Source organism: Sus scrofa, chromosome 5 (assembly GCF_054392235.1).
Source record: "Sus scrofa isolate SSC_HxYL_T2T_F1_AM1 chromosome 5, Sscrofa_HxYL_maternal_Yorkshire_Landrace_v2.0, whole genome shotgun sequence".
Lineage (NCBI taxonomy): Eukaryota > Metazoa > Chordata > Mammalia > Artiodactyla > Suidae > Sus > Sus scrofa.
The window spans coordinates 99,360,768-99,377,668 of NC_139387.1; the positions used below are offsets into that span (position 1 = coordinate 99,360,768).

At 37.2% G+C, this 16,901-nt stretch overlaps 1 protein-coding gene across 17 annotated transcripts in view; it reads right to left on the minus strand.

The window, feature by feature from the left end:
- LOC146403580 (uncharacterized) overlaps positions 1-16,901 on the minus strand; it is a 688,950-nt gene that overhangs the window by 607,488 nt on the left and 64,561 nt on the right. Inside the window, exon 4 of one of the 17 annotated variants that reach the window (XR_014804429.1) lies at positions 9,634-12,172. The exons of 15 other annotated variants lie outside the window; for them this stretch is intronic. The gene's annotated coding sequence lies outside the window, so the exon portion shown is untranslated. Of the gene's footprint in view, positions 1-9,633; positions 12,173-12,624; positions 14,910-16,901 lie in introns of those variants that run through there. One more of the 17 variants, XR_014804427.1, reaches the window with a different exon arrangement.

Consider the following 16,901-nt stretch of genomic DNA (forward strand, 5'->3'; position numbering starts at 1 on the left):
GCAACTACTGTGATTATTGAAGGATTCTATTGTCTGCTTGAACATCAGTTCATTAGAGTTATTCTAGCAAATTACAGTTGGTCCTCCATACCATTTTTGGCATCTCTTTCATGAAGCAATTTTAAATATTGGGAAAAATTACAGTTTCACAGAATTTAGAAAGCTTCCTACAAAACACTGTACATATCTGTATTTCATAGTTTGTTATACATAATTTTCATAACCAGTTTTTTTTTATAATTTTGCACATCAAACCTTGGCCAGGAACAGTAACATCTTTTAAAAATAATTTTTATTGAAAATAAATTTAAGTTTAATTATTTCTAGATATGTCTCCTTCTAAGGAACTCTGACTGCTAAGCATTTGAGAGTTGATGAGACACATGATATCATAAGGAAAAAATAGAATTCTTATGAAAAAAGATTTTAAAATAGTGATCTAGGAAGCTGTTATTTAAGGTCACTGTTGGCCATTTCTCTGTGCTCCTTAAGATAGTAAAAACAATTTTTTTTAAAAAAAAGTAGAAACTTTGTCTAATGGAGATAATTTACTTTTCCAGTTATTCAGCTATAAGTTCTCATCAGGCATTTCAAATTTCACAGCAAAGGAAACCATAAAAAAATGAAGAGAAAAACTGGGGAATGGGAGAAAACAGTTTCAAACAATGCAACTGGCAAGGGCTTAATCTCCAAAACATACAAACAACTCATAAAAATCAACACCAACAATTAAAAAAAAACCCGATAGAAAAATTGGCAGAAGACCTAAATAGATATTTCTTCAAAGAAAACATACAAAGGGCTAGTAAAGACATGAAAAGATGTCCAATATCACTAATTATTAGAGAAATGAAAATGAGAACTACTGTAAGCTACCACCTCACACCAGTCAGAATGGTCATCATTCATAAGTCAACAAATAACAAATGCTAGAGAGGGTGTGAAGAAAAGAGAACCCTTCTATACTGTTGGTGGCAAAATAAATTGCTAAAACCACTATGGAGAGCAGTATGGAGGTTCCTTAGAAAACTGAATACGCAACTATCATATGATCCAGTAATCCCACTCCTGAGCACATATCTGGACAAAACTACAATTCTAAAATATGTATGTACCTTTAAGTTCATGTTCATAGCAGCGCTATCACTGTAGCCAAGACATGGAAACAACATAAGTGTCTATTGACAGTTAAGTGGATTAACATGTGGGATAATACTCCCTCATAAAAAAGAAATACAAATGAAATTTGCTACAAATGAAATAATGCCATTTGTAGCAACATTGATGCAATCCTAGATTCTCATACTAGTGAAATAAATCAGAAAGAGAAAGATGAATACATGTGATATCATTTATATGTGGAATCTAAAATATGGCACAAATGAATCTATCCACAAAACAGAAACAGACTCACAGACATAGAGAACAGACTTATGGTTGCCAAGGAGGAGGAGGAAGAGAGTGGGATGGACTGAGAGGTTGGGCTTCGTAGATGCAAGCTACTACATTTAGAATGGATGAACAATGAATTCATACTGTATATCATAGGGAACTATACCCAGTCTCTCAGGATAGATCATGATGGAAGATAATATAAGAACGGGAATGTATGTTTACGTGTGACTGGGTCACTTTGATGTACAGCAGATAATGACGCAATATTGTAAACCAATTATAATTTTCGAATATGTCAAAAGTAAAAATAGCTTATAGGACCACTCTTCTAGTTGATTGTTTTGTTTTTTAGGACAGCACCTGCAGCATATGGAAGTTCCCAAGCTGGGTGTCGATGGGAGCTGAAGCTGCTGGCCCACATGACAGCCACAACAACTTAGGACCCGCGCAGTGTCCTAAGACCACAGCCCACAGCAATGTTGGATCCTTAGCCCACTGAGTGAGGCCAGGGATTGAACCCACATCCTCATGGATATTAGTCAGGTTTGTTTCCACTGAGCCACAACGGGAACTCATAATTTATTTTTAAGGGGCTTTTAAAGCTCCATAATTTTGTGATTAATGATCAATATTACAATGAGGTTGGTGATGAAGCTGGAAAATTCTTGATTTCAAGTTCAAAGTTCTTTTCTCTTCCTTGTATATTTATGTATTCCTTTATAATAATATAAACCTTTGTTTACAGTTGGATTCAGAACATAATGTCAATACATGAGAATTTGGAAATTATGCCTTGAAAAGAAAATAAAGAATTTCCTTAATTCTCTATTCCTTTTAACTTGTATAGAGATAGGAGGGAATATTTTTAAGAACTTAGAAGTAGACTAACATAAAAGTGGAGACCTGGATTATTTATAGCTATGACCTTGCATTTTTCTATGAAAGTGCTTCTTTATGTGTTTTTCAATATACTCTCAAATTTTTACAGCCCAATCTAATAACTGTCACAGAAGGCTTAGAGGAAATATGGGTGCAGTCTGGAATAGTGGCTTTGATTTCAGATGAGCTTCAAAAGCTCTTTTATTTACATGTAGAGATTATATAGAACATGATGTGCCTTCTCCTAACTCGAGCCAATATTCATGAAAACATACAAAAAGATTAAAATGTCAAGAACTGGAAACAACAGAGTAAACTAAATGTAAAATAAAACTATATGGTAAAGTTCAGAGATCTATTACTATTTACTCTATATTTCCACTGCAACGTGTTAAAAAATACATCCTTGGAATACTCATCATATCTCCGCTCTCTAAATTAGAACACAACAGAGAACCCCCTCTTTCCACACCCCCACCATCTCCCCAAAATTTAAAAAAAAAAAAAAAGGAGATCGAAAAAGACTGATCTCAGCACAATTTGCTGATATTTACCTGTTGACTCCTCTAGTTCCCTGACACACAAAACTGTCATTAATGCTTCCAAATTCTCAGGGACAAAACTATTGACTTAAAGAAAAATACACAACATAACAGCTGTGAGTTTTTTGTGCAGGGTCTTACTGAGGACTATAGCCAGGGAGATAGCTCTGAGGAACTACTGAAAAGAGGTAGGGGAGGAGAAAGACAAATATGATTTTGAGGGGACAGGAAATACATGTAGTCAAGTATAGATTTTAATAAAAGATTATGGCTAATCACAAACAACAGATATTTCCAGCCAATGATTTTAGATTTTCCTATATATGGGAAGATGCAAGAATTTGGGGTCATTGAAATTTTCCCTTAGAAATGCATCTAACTATCTAAGGGCCCTTTATCCAAAGAACAGAGTACCTCATCTTGTTTTTTTCCTCCTCAATTCTCCAGATAACACTGTTCATGGGCAAAAGTGGCAGGTTGCAAATTAACCCTTGTAGAGCCAAATGGTGAGAAACCCTCTTTGTTCCTTTTTTGCTCACACATCTTTGCAGACAGAGCCAGTCTCCCCCTCAACTTCCATTAGCGGTTTTCTGTATGGACTTCTTCAATAATACAATATCCAGTAGCTGACATGGCAGGAACTATGATATGACATAGAAACACATTGTAACATGCGATGCTAAATAGCTGAAGAAAAAAACTGTTGTCAGGAAAGGAACATAGGAAGACCACCAGAAGCACTGCATGCTTTGAGGTGTAGTGTTTCATAATTTTATTCTTGTGGTGTAAGCCCTAATAGTTGTTTTTTCTTTTTCATAGTAGAAATTCCTGATTTAAGTTTCGATTGCTGAAGCGTCCACTTCAAAGAGGCATCCATTTCAAAAATGGCCATCATTAACAAGTCCAAGAATAACAAATGCTGGAGGGGGTGTGGAGAAAAGGGAACCCTCCTGCACTGTTGGTGGGAATGTAAATTGGTACAACCTCTATGGAAAACACTATGGAGGTACGTCAGAAAACGAAATATAGAATTACCATATGATCCAGCAACCCCACTCTTGGGCATATATCCAGACAAAACTTTCCTTGAAAAAGACACATGCACCTGTATGTTCACTGCAGCACTATTTACAATAGCCAAGACATGGAAACAACCTAAATGTCCATCAACAGATGAATGGATATAGAAGATGTGGCACATATACACAATGGAATACTACTCAGCCATAAAAAGAACAAAATAATGCCATTTGCAGCTACATGGATGGAACTAGAGACTCTCATACTGAGTGAGAAAGACAAATACCATATGATACCACTTATATCTGGAATCTAATATAGGGCACAAATGAAACTTTCCACAGAAAAGAATCTCATGGACTTCAAGAACACATTTGTGGTTGCCAAGGGTAGTTGGTAGTTCTATATTTCGGGGAGGGGGAGGGAGTAGGACGGACTAGGAGTCTAGAGTTAATAGATGCAAACTATTGCATTTGGAATGGATGAGCAATGAGATCCTGCTGTATAGTACAGGAAACTATATCTAGTCACTTATGATGGAACATGATGGAGGATAATGTGAGAAAAAGAAAAAAAAAAATATATATATGTACGTATGTATGTGTGACTTAGTCACTTTGCTGTACAGTAAAAATTGACGGAACACGGTAAACCAACTATAATGGAAAAAAATCACTTTAAAAAATCAAAAATAGCTATCTTGAATAAAGTCACTGCCAGCCACATGGCTAGTCAGCCACAACTCTATCACAATCCTCTGTTTGAGAGCTCTATGTTGGTTTTTATAGTTGACCACTTGGATCACTTGATTTTTGTCTTCTTGCACCTTAAATTCATCAATAAAGCGTGAGCCCTCGAAATCCTAGGCCCTTATCCTTGACTCTAATAAAAGTAGAACTCCAGGCCCATAGGCACACTATCTCTCCAAAAAACCTTGCTACTTGGTCCCAGGTGTACTGTGCAATTTTCAGGATGTGTAAGCAATAAAGTTCATCTCTTTCAAAATTTTCTAATAGTTATTGCTTAGGGCATCTTGCAATCATAGTAAGAACCACAAGGGTCGGTTCAGCCACAACATTATCCAGAGACAGGCTGAGACCAGCACACATAATTAAATAGAAAAGTAAAGGAAATCTCCCAGGAAGAGAACCAGCATGAGATTGAACTGGAGTCTACCAGCACCACTTTCAATACATCTCTTCAGGATATCACAAAATGAAATTGGATCCTTGTGCAACCTAACCTTCTGGTCTAGATCTGAGGAGGGGACATATGTAGTACCCAAGAGCAGAGTAAGGACACAGTGAGGGGCTGAAATTCTCAGCTCTACCCAATTCTAGGCCCAGTATCATCATACCCCACCCAAGGGCACCTGAATATTCAACCAAAACTGTGAAGCAAATAAGGAAACAAATGAAATGCAGCAATAACTCTTATGAAGAATGGGAGTAAAAGCTTAATTTTGAAATTATTTTCTGAAAGAAAGAGGACATTTAGAATTAGAATAAATATTGCACATTCTCCTCAAGATATGAGAAAGATTGGCATCTATAGAAAAAAAACATAAGTCAACAAGTGGATAAGGGGCTGAAAGTTGGTCAATCAACAAATATTTATGATAGGAGATACACATACAAACACACAACTTAATTCCAAAAATTTCAGACTTGTTTCCAAAAATAATTCAAGAAATTAAAGTATGTAAAGGTTGCTGAAGAGAGTCAATTCACGAAGGAGTCAAGAACCAAATTAAACCCAATATGGCATAAAGACTTAAACATAAGACAAGACACCATAAAGTTCCTAGAAGAGAACATAGGCAAAACATTCTCTGACATCAACCATACAAATGTTTTCTTAGGTCACTCACCCAAGGCAATAGAAATAAAAACAAAAATGAACCAATGGGACCTAATCCAACTTATAAGATTTTGCACAGCAAAGGAAAGCTTAGGAAAAACAGAACAAAACAAAAAACAAAAAAAAAAAAAAACCATGGAAGAGCAGAAAATAGCTTTGAACGGTGCAAACAACAAGGCTTAACCTCCAAAATACACAAAACTATGCATACAACGCAACAGCAAATAAACAACCCAACTGAAAAATGGGCAGAAAACCTAAATAGACATTTCTCTAAAGACATATGGATGGCCAACAGACACATGAAAAAATGATCGACATCACTAATCATTAGAGAAATGCAAATCAAAACTACAATGAGGAGCCACCTCACTGGTCACAATGGCTATCATTAATGAGACTACAAATAACAAATGCTGAAGAGGGAGCACTTGTTTGCTACAAATCTGTGCAGCAAATGGTTTTGGACATGAAATCTACTTTAACTCAGCTGACATTTCCATAATAAAAAATATAAAAGAAGAACAGCATTTAACAGACTGTTGATAAAGAAAAGACTAACTTTTCCCATTTTTGTTATTTATATTCACTGACAGTTTCCATATAAGCAGATTTAAAGTTTTCTATGTCTATTATAAATATTCAGAAATTTGTGAATGATGTGTCTAATTTATTATAACACTTGAATCATAACCCCTGACTAAAATTGTATTGGCCTATGTACATACTTCCAGCTAATAAAATCAAAGTATGCAGTATAAGATTTGTACTATTCCCAATTACTTTAAAATGAATATTTCCATACATCCCACTCTGAAAAACAGTGAATGATACGAAACATTATACAGATTATAAAGTGCCCATCAAAGTCTCTAGTACGTAGTCAATGTTCAATAGTTATTTAGTTTAATTCTCACTTGTGTTAGTAGTTGAGATACCTTGCGACATAGGTAACTCACTGAAAATTGCCCTCATTTGGGGGAAATCTGAGAGCTACTGAGAAGAGGTTTGGAGGGATACTCTATTCATATTTTCTAACAGGATGTTTTCAACTCATTCACTGTTCTCCAGATGAAGTAAAATAATGCACTATATTGTTCCTGTCTTAAATGTGCAAATAGTAACACACAGTAATTACTGTTAATGTATTTATTTTCATCTCTATTGTCTAATGAAAATCGTGAAGCCCCCACATAGGTGATTTGCCACAGTGTTTGTCTTTGTGAAACAAACGTATGTTAGACTCTTAGATGAACCTTTCCACAGAAAAGAAAGTCATGGACTTGGAGGACAGACTTGTGTTTGCCAAGGGGGAGGAGGAGGGAGTGGGAATAGACTGGGAATTTGGGGTTAACAGATGCAAACTGTTGCCTTTGGGATGGATAAGCAATGGCATCCTGCTGTATAGCACTGGGAACTATGTCTGGTCACTTGTGAGGGGCATGATAATGTGAGAAAAATAATGTATACATGTATGTGTGACTGGGTCACCCTGCTGTGCAGTAGAAAATTGACAGAACACTGTAAACCAAATATAGTGGAAAAAATAAAAACCATTATTAAAAAAAAGAAACATAGAATCTTAGAAAACAACATTACATTTTTCTCTGGTAAAAATGAGTAGACACTGTCAGTTGTTTCATAACTTTTTTTCATAAAAAATTTGGTTCTGTCCAAAGCTTACTTATTTATTCTAATAAAAGAGAATCAGCATGCACTGGTATGAATAGAAATTATAAGAAATAGGAACAATTTGATATTTTTCCTATTTGATTCTTACTTATTCTTGATTTGCTTTTTCTTTGGTTTCTTAATTTTACAAAGGGAATTTCTGCTAACTAAATAGAACAGTGTTACATTAAAAATTCACAGGAAATATTTTACTGTATTCTGTATGTATATTTTTAAAGTTTATCATGATACTTTGCTTTAATAATGCTAGAAAGTCAAAAACTTGAAAATATAAAACATCATTAATCTTAACAGTAAAGATGAGACAAAAATCATTCCATAATAAATTTTTTGTGTGTGTGTCTTCTTAGGGCCACACTCACGGCCTATGGAGGCTCCCAGGCTAGGGGTCTAATCAGAGCTGTAGCTTCTGGCCATGCCAGAGCCAGAGCAACGCCAGATCTGAGCCATATCTGCAACCTACACCACAGCTCACGGCAACGCCGGATCCTTAACCCACTGAGCAAGGCCAGGGATTGAACCCACAACTTCATGGTTCCTAGTCGGATTTGTTTCCACTGCGCCACGATGGGAACTCCCATAATAAATTAATTTTTAAGAAGTAGATTTTAGATGATTAGGTACAGCATGATCCCATTTTGTGAAATAAAAACTACCTCCCATGTAAACAAACATATGCATACAGATGTGTGTGTGTGTGTGTGTGTGTGTGTGTGTGTGTGTGTGTGTATGATTATGCATATATGATCTATATAATCATAGGCTAAAATCATTAAATCACTTTTTACTCTGCGCCTCCAGGCTACCATATTCACCTAGTATTCCTCTTAAATCTCTGGTTCCTTATTCTTCTTTTCCTTTGGTAGTCTCTTTAAGCCTTCCAGTTGTCTCAACTTCAAGTCTGCCAAAGACCTCTTCTTAAATCTCTTTCCATGTCATCTACAGTCACTTCCTTGGTGACTGTATCCACTCTCTACCTTTAAATACCATCAATATCAGGTTATCACCTCTCGACTTAGAGCTCCATTCTGGATTTCTCCCTCCCTGACTCAAAATTCATATCCAAATGCATACTTACATCTTCACTTGAGTAATACATAGTTGTCTCAAAGTTAACATGTCTAAAATTGAACTTCTAGTTCTTAAACCATCCAGAAGTTGCTCTAGCCCTCTTCCCATCTCACTTTATGACAACTCCGTCTTTCCAATTCTTTAGACTTGAAATTCTGGGAGCTTCCTTGAATCCCCCATTTGTTCCATACCCCACATCTAAACCATTAAAAAATCCTGTTCTGTTTACCTTCAAATTATACTGAAAATTCAAATTATTAAGATTCTAGAAGTACACTAGTCCAAACCCATTTCTGGCTTGAATTACTGCAATTTTTTTTGTTCTCTCTGATTCACTCTTCCCCCCCCCCCTTAATTTTTTTTCAACACAGCCTTTAAAACTAGGCAGATTATTTCATTCTTTTTCTCAAACTCTTCCAAAGTATTTGTGATCTGCTTCAGATAAAACTCAAAAGTATTTTGACATATACCCTTGTCCCTCCCCTGCCCCACACCCACCCGCTAATAACACCACTTCTTTTTTTTTTTTTTTTTTTTTTTTTGTCCTTATCCTCCACTCCACCCATACGGGTCTTCTTGCTGTCCTCAAAAATTCAAGTCACACTCAAAATTCAAGGCCTTTTTTCCTGCTATTTATTCTGCCTGGAATGTTCTTTTTCAGAAGTTTGCATTGCTTGACATATCAATTCTTCTGTCAAATTTTCCAAACTACACAAGCTAAAATTTCTATGTGTAGTCCCCTACCACTTACTATTTCCTATCCTAACATTATTTTTCCTCTTACCACTTATCATTATTTTTTCACTTTTTAAAAATTTTTATATTTGATTTGGGGCAAAAGTTTGCCCAATCAGATATAAGCTTTTGAAGGCAGACAATTTTGTTGTTTTTATTGCTTATTTCTGTATCTTCAGGACTTACCACAGAGCTTACAGCACATGATAGGCATATGATAAATACTAACAATCATTTTCTCTAGGCAATAGAATTGGAAAAAGTAAAAGCAAAAACTTTCAGCTCTTTTTCACATCATTTTAAAGAAGAAGATCATAGATGAATTTAATTTTTTGTTTTTTTTTCAAAAACAGTATACTGCCAAATTTCTATGTGGTAACATTGGAACTTTTAACAAGATTTTTCTCACTGTTCTTTTAACAAGATTTTTTTCTCAAAATTTAGGGTCAAATACTTATTATTCTAGTCAGGTCATAGTCTCATCAATTCAAAAATGGAAGGCACTGCTAATTGCTTCAATAGGTATAAGCAAAGATTTATTGTTATAACCCAGGACTACTTGACAGATGTAATGATTTATTTATATCAAGCTATGGAAGTTTCAGGCTGGCTCACGTCAGACCCATCTATAAGTAGAGATTCCATCAGAGGAGGAAAGTAGCCAGAAGTCTGTAAAGGAAGGAACTCCATACAGAGCCACAGAATGGAAAAAGCAGGTGTGTAATATTCAGAATTCTAGGTAAATAAGATAAATATTAAAAGGAAGAAACTGATGACCATGGATAACAGGCCCTTGGTGTGAAATGGAATTTAGGTGAAAGGCTTCTGCACACAGTTACAGGAATTTGAAAAGGCTACTTCAGTCCTGAAGTACAACTGTGATATGGCAGAAGCTGGCAACTTACTGAAATCATAATGTATAGCCATGACCAAGGCAGAAATCTGAATCTGAGGCATTCTCATAAAAATGAGGAGACAGAAGACTCAGGCTCTGAAAGGCATTAGTGGGTATTATCGGCAAAAGAGGATAAGCTTTAGTTAATGCAGAAACCTAATAGTCAGCAGAGAGATTAAATGCCCCTGCTCAGTGACTGGGGATCCAGTGAGCAATGCAGTGGTCACTCGTGGACACAGTGCCTTGGGTTGCCTAGATTTTGTCTGCACTGCTACATCCATCCGGCCTCGTGTCTCCACTGGCCTGCCTCATCACAGGGTGAAGACGACCTTCCTTTCAAAGGAAGCTAGTAAAGAATTTCTCTTTTTTCTCTTTTTATTTTCTACAAACACTCTTCCCCACTGTAACAAATCATCTTCATTCATTCATCAACCAATATTTATTTTACTGCTTCTTATATGTTGCTCTGAGCCAGGTACTGGAAAGAGAGCAATAAATCAGATAGAGAGTGCTTACCCTCATGGAATTTTTCTTTGGTCATCTTTACTCTGTCATGTATTGTCTTACAGAGAATAAAAGTTTAAAATATTCCTTTCAGTTTGATGCTTGTTTTATCTCGAAACATTTTTATATTTCAATCTGATGTGAAATGTCTTTAGAAGGATTTCACAATGGGCTGAGGAACTGCCCAAAGTCAGAAGGCTCTCCTATTAATACTCTGGGGTCATTCCCGACGCTAATGGTCATAGACACTCACATCTGGACGGATGCTAAATATTTTCTAGATGAACTGCCTCATTTTGTATGTCTGAGGCCCAGAGAAGACACAACACATGCCAAAAATTATGCAAAAAATAGTCGACTCAGCTAAAGAATGGGAATCTCCTGATATCATAGATGAATTCATTTTCCTCTGTGATGCTGCCTAGTAGGCTTCATACTAAAAGCTACATCTGAGAAGAGATTCTGTGTTTGTCAATCACATCAGTACATACCCTGTCATTCCCTTTAAATTAGAGCTTTCCTGTTATTTCTCTTGCTGGGGGGTGGGAGGGTGTTATCTTTCATTTATCTGGCTGAGATTCTGTGTAACACCTAAAAGGGATTGCTGAAAAATAAATGAGACCACTGAAAGCTAGTAAAAATAAAGAAAAAAGGTGTGCTATGCCTTTCAACCTGAGACATCAAAGTTTGTAGTCTTTGTATATTAAAAAGTTGGCACTGTTAAGAAAGGAGACTTTTTTCTCAATCAAAAGATTGTAGGTAGAAAAGTTATTTTAGTAAAAGATCAGTTGTGTTCACAGGTGCGTTTCACATCATCTTTCCACAAGTCAGAAATATTTCTATGAGGGGAATCAGAAGAACCTGAGGAAAATCAGTGGGGAGACAGGGGAGGGGACAGGCAGGCACCTTTTGGCTAAATTGGTCATTAATATAGTTCTTTGTTGGCTGTCGGTGTTGCTGCTGGGAACCAGTGATTGGCCATGATTAGCTCTACACAGCAAGTGAACGATCCCTGGCTGAGATGCCCAGGTGAGGGCTCCCCTGAGACGACCTTCAGTCTTTATCTCTACTTCATCTCTCTGTCCTTATCTTTGTTTCCTTCACATCTCCATACAGGAGGAATCGGTTTACATTGCAGTTCAAGGGGAGTATGGAAAGTAAAATGAGGCACCAAAGTGATGATATACATATATTATTGCCTTATATCTCATTTGGGCTTTGGGTTTTACACAGCATCTTGGTGGTCCTTTTTTCAGAATGCTTCACTGTCAATCATTCTGAGGCAAAAGCTCATTGAGACCATAGAACTCTCCCTCCAGCTACCTGAGGAACGTTGTCATCAAGGCTCATTTGCTTTTAATCACAATCCGGTTTTAGCACTGAAGCCCTGAGGACTCCAAGCCAATAGTGGTCGCTGTTGATTCCACCGCAGAGAAACATACTCAGTGCTAGTCAATGATTCAAGTAGTTATGCTACAAACTCTTGGCCAGAACTTCTCTGAAAACGTCTTTTGAGACTTTGAGTGAACAGCTGTACCATAGCAGGTGTCAGAATACTTGAGTTTCAATCTGAAATTGCCTGTAATATAACACATAGCTTCTTCCTCTATTCCTTTCATGTCATTATTCCCAACCCAAAATGCAAAGTCCCTTTGTCATCTCCATTATCTGTAGACATTGTTTGAAGCATTGTGGATAGAGAGACAGCACAAGCATACACGGAACATATGCATTAAACTATAAATTACAGCTTATCGAGGAATCTCAAATCTATGGCATAATATATGAATTTTTCTCTTATCTGCTTTCCATGGAATTCATTTTTTGTAACTTAATCCTTTCCTGGGATGATACCATATTTCTCTTGTAATTATTATTTATTAAATGTTAACTTTTTCAGTTTAAAACTCCAGTCTCATTTCTGATTCACAGCCATACAGCACCCCTTTCCCAGGTAATAGCTCATTCCAATTGCTGATGGCAGGAAGGAGGGAGGAACAAAGAGACAAGTGTCTCTTTTCCCAACGTATGTTTGTTTTTTGTCATATTTTCTGACAAGTATTACTTGGCAGAAGGTGTCTTCTGTAAGGTAGGTAGCGAGATTCTGCCTCCTGGTCTGGATGGGTATGAGATTTTCAAATGATAGTCTGAGGTCTCTGGCCATAGAACCCAATAATTTCAGAAAATGTAATTCTAAGGCTACCTTCTTAATTGCCTCAGCTCCTACCACCAGTGGTAAACTCTACAGCTGTTCACTGCTGCTATGACCTGGACTGGATGTCATCAAAACAGCTCAAGTCCAACTATGTTACGGAGTGTCTGCTCATGGGAAGTATCCACATGTCTGTCCCACCAATTAGTAATATTGCAGGTGGGTCCACTACTGTCTCCTTTTTCTTCCCCATCTTTGGGGATGAACACTGCCATTACAGCTTGAGGAGACAGAGTGGGGAATGGGATGCTCACACCTCCTTCTTGCAGACACCGTTTATTTCTACCCATTATCACATACGGCTTTAGAGAAAGGGTGAGAAAAGCACTCCCCTTTCTGTTCCGCATTCATCTTTATGGGATGGTTGTGTATTGTAGTACTGATAATAGGGCCAGTTTTGTTGCCTCTGAATAAACCTTCAAGAGAATTGTCTGCCTCTAGTTATAGATTTTTTTTTAAAGATATGTATCTTTTTAGCAAAGAAAAATCATATAGGGATATTTAATATCCCTTGCTTTCAACTGAGAGGAAGTTGCCAATTCTAGAATAGTAGTAAATCCTAATCAATATTCTGTACCAACCAAATAATAAACAGGCAAATATCAGATAAGAATTGATAGATGTAGATAAAGCAAGGTTATGCGGCAGAGCTATTAGATTGAGAAATTATAAAATCTCTCATTGAGAACACATTTAGCTGGGACCCAAATGACCAGAAGGGTGAATGACACAGAGGAGGGCAAAGATAAGTGTAGGCAGAGGAAATAACTAGTGAGCAAGCAAATCTTCCCGGATTGAACATGAATCTAATACACATGAAGAAGGGGGAAAAAAAATCAATGTGGCTGTGGCAAGCTTTCAGAGTAGCATGATACAAGGTTAGCTGAAGAGGTGGACAGAGAGGGGTGATAGTGGCTTAAAACAGGGATATAGAGACCGACCATCTGATTGAATTGGGATATATGCCAAGGAAGAGTTAAAAGAATCTGCTGATGGATTAAATGCAGGCACAAGCAGCAAGAGTAGAAGGAAAATAAATTTTAAAAGTCACTTCTTGGCATTTTACTTTAACAGCTGTAAAGATGACCACACCATTTACTGACATGACAAAGACTAGGGGAAGAACATATTCATTTTTGCTGTTCATATTAGTTCACTAGGGCTGCCTTAGCAAAGGACCATAGATTAGATGGCTTCAACAACAGAAATGTATTCCTCCCAATTCTGGAGGCTGGAAATCTGAGACTTTGGTGTCAGCATAATTGGTTTCTTCTGGTAACTTTCTCCTAGGCTCGTAGATGATTGCCTTTTCCCTGTGTTTTCACACAGTCCTCCTTCTGTACCTGTCTGTGTCTCAATTCCCTTTTCTTATAAGGGCATCAGTCATACTGGATTAGAGCCAACTTTAATTATAATTTTTCCTTAATTGTCTCCTTAAATACCCTACCTGCAAATACAATTACATTCTGAGGCACTAGGGGTTAGGAGGTCAATATATCAAAGTGTAGGAGACACAATTCAGCCCACAACATTTTTGCTGTTAATTTGTGTATATTTAGGTGGGAAGAAATGGAGGAAACCCAGAGCTCTGTTTTGAAAATGACTTTTAGGCATTTAAGAAGAGATAAGCAGTAGGGCAGCATCTTAAAGGGATACTTCATACATCATACACTAGAAGTAGTGTTGACATTCCTCTACTTCCAACTTATCGTCAGGCAGTGCATCTTCCTTTTCATGTAGATCACTCCAAGCTGATCTACATGCTGATGCCTTCTTATGTTTTGGACTCATACTTTATCCTCTCCTGCGAACTCTGACACCGGATTCACAATTCCTCTCTCCACTTTAACTACTGCCATCACTGTGGGTGTGACTTCACCACTAGTGGGAACAAACCTACCAACATCATAGTCTCATTATTCTTAATAATTTGGACTCTTACAAGTTAAACTCTACTTCACTTTACATTTTCTCTCTAATGACTACAACTTGCATTCATTCAACAAACAGTCATTGTGTGCATATGATGTATCATCCTCCCAGAAAATGTTAGGGGTGTCAAAGATGATTAATAACTCATCTCTGTCCTCTGGGAGTTTCTGATCTTGAAGAAAGAAACAAGTAAAAATAAATTTACAATTAATAAATGTATTATTTATTTACTTAAAAATATTAAGCAATGATACTTAACTGTTGAGTGTTATCATTACTCTATATGCCTGACATATATTAACTCTAATTCTCACAAAAAAAACCACTGTGAGGTAGGACTTATCATCATCCCTGTTTTACAGTTGGAAAAACTGAGCTATTGAGAGGTCAAATAAGTTGTCCAAGGTTGTTCAAGGTCCCACACAGTTTACAAGTGTCAAAACTAGACCTTCGACCTAAGCAGTCTGACTCCAGAGTCATCCAATCACTACATCATACAGATTTTTCTAAAAGTACAATTATGCAACAAATATAAATTGTCATCCTTGAAGAGATACCTATAGCCTAATGTTGCCTAGCATAAAGAAATGCCAGCTGTGCCGCCTGGTCAGGCCAGGCCAGGGTGCAAAGCAGCCCCCCTTCCTGCCACCAGCCTGACAATTTGCCCTGCCAACAATACACCAGAGAGACCACGAGTGGTTTGGGCACAATAGTTTAGGATTTTGGTTAAATAAGGTGCAGTAATTGGCTGGAGCTTTAGTGAATCTACCTCTTTCTCAAGAAGAGCTCTCCTTTAATTTCATGGGCAATCCAGGACTTGCCCTAAGAGTGTGAACAGACCTGAGTCTAAGAGTAAAGGCAGCAGACACACTAGGGTGAATAAGCGAGCATAAGAATGAAGCCCACCCTTCCCGATCATGGGTGCAACCTCAGGACAGTTTTTCATTTGCCTTCAAATTAAAATGGATCCCATTTCTCTGCAAGGAAAATTCCTGCTCTGGTGCTATATTGCTTATATTCAGCAGCAGCACTTGAAGTTAAAATTAAATTTGGAAGTGCTTAAAAAAACTGGACACGGGCCAAGGGCAATCAGAAAGTGAATGAAGATCTTTTTGAAAATTTTGTTGATGATGGAAAATCTGGCGCAGGAAATGTGTCTGGCAGCAAACCTATCTTTTACAACAAGGAATCAAATATGCATGACAACATTCTTTGCTTTATAATGGATCATTTATGTCTTTGCTATTAATGCTTTCAGGGAATATAGTCATTGAGAAATAATCCCCTTTGTATCTCTACACGAGGTGCTGGGGAATGTGAATGAATCTGAGGTGTGCGTTTCCTGTGGCAGAGTGGTGGCAGAGGAGGCATGTGACATGCGACACCTGCCTTGAAAGAGAAGGGATATTAGGCAGAGTGACTGAGTACACACTTTTAGAGAGGAAACAGCGCTGAACTAAGGCATTGGGAAAAGAATAAGTCAATGCTTCGTATATGGAAGAGTCTGATTCATTCATACAGAATGTAGAGGCAGTTTTAAGGAGTACTGGCGTACTGTGAAGCTTGTGGCCCCGTGGAAGGTTGAGAACTGTGCTCTGAATCACACAACCTCTCATTGGACTCATCTTTGTAGCATAGAGGCAGTGAGACTCAAACTAAGTTAGATGACCTCTCACAGCCTGATCGTCCTCATTTCTTTTTCACTTCTGTGAATTAAATGAGATATTGGCACATTTAGCACAATACCTAGGGAAAATGTTGGCTTTTCTTTTTTTCACCATCATCAATAACTATTCTAAAAGTAGCAGAGCTAGTATATGAAGGTCTTGAAAAACGTTTGAGGTTGGCTTTGATATTATAGACAGTGCTAAACTCTTGAGGATCATACATTGATAAATTCTAAGCAAAGTGGTAAGATTTCATCTGGTAGCAAACTGAAGCTAAAATGAAAAAAGACTAGTAAGAATATATGACTCTGACCTCTTGCCAGGGATGTGAGTAAAGACAGACTCCTAAATTAGAAGTTGGAAAAAACCACCTCTTACTTTTTCAGAAAGACTCTATTTAAAACATTCAATTTTTCAAAAATTTAGGCACTTAAACGGCTCCCCTTTTTCTGTTTGGGGTGATTTCATTAAGTATACACATCTTCAAAGGCACAAAG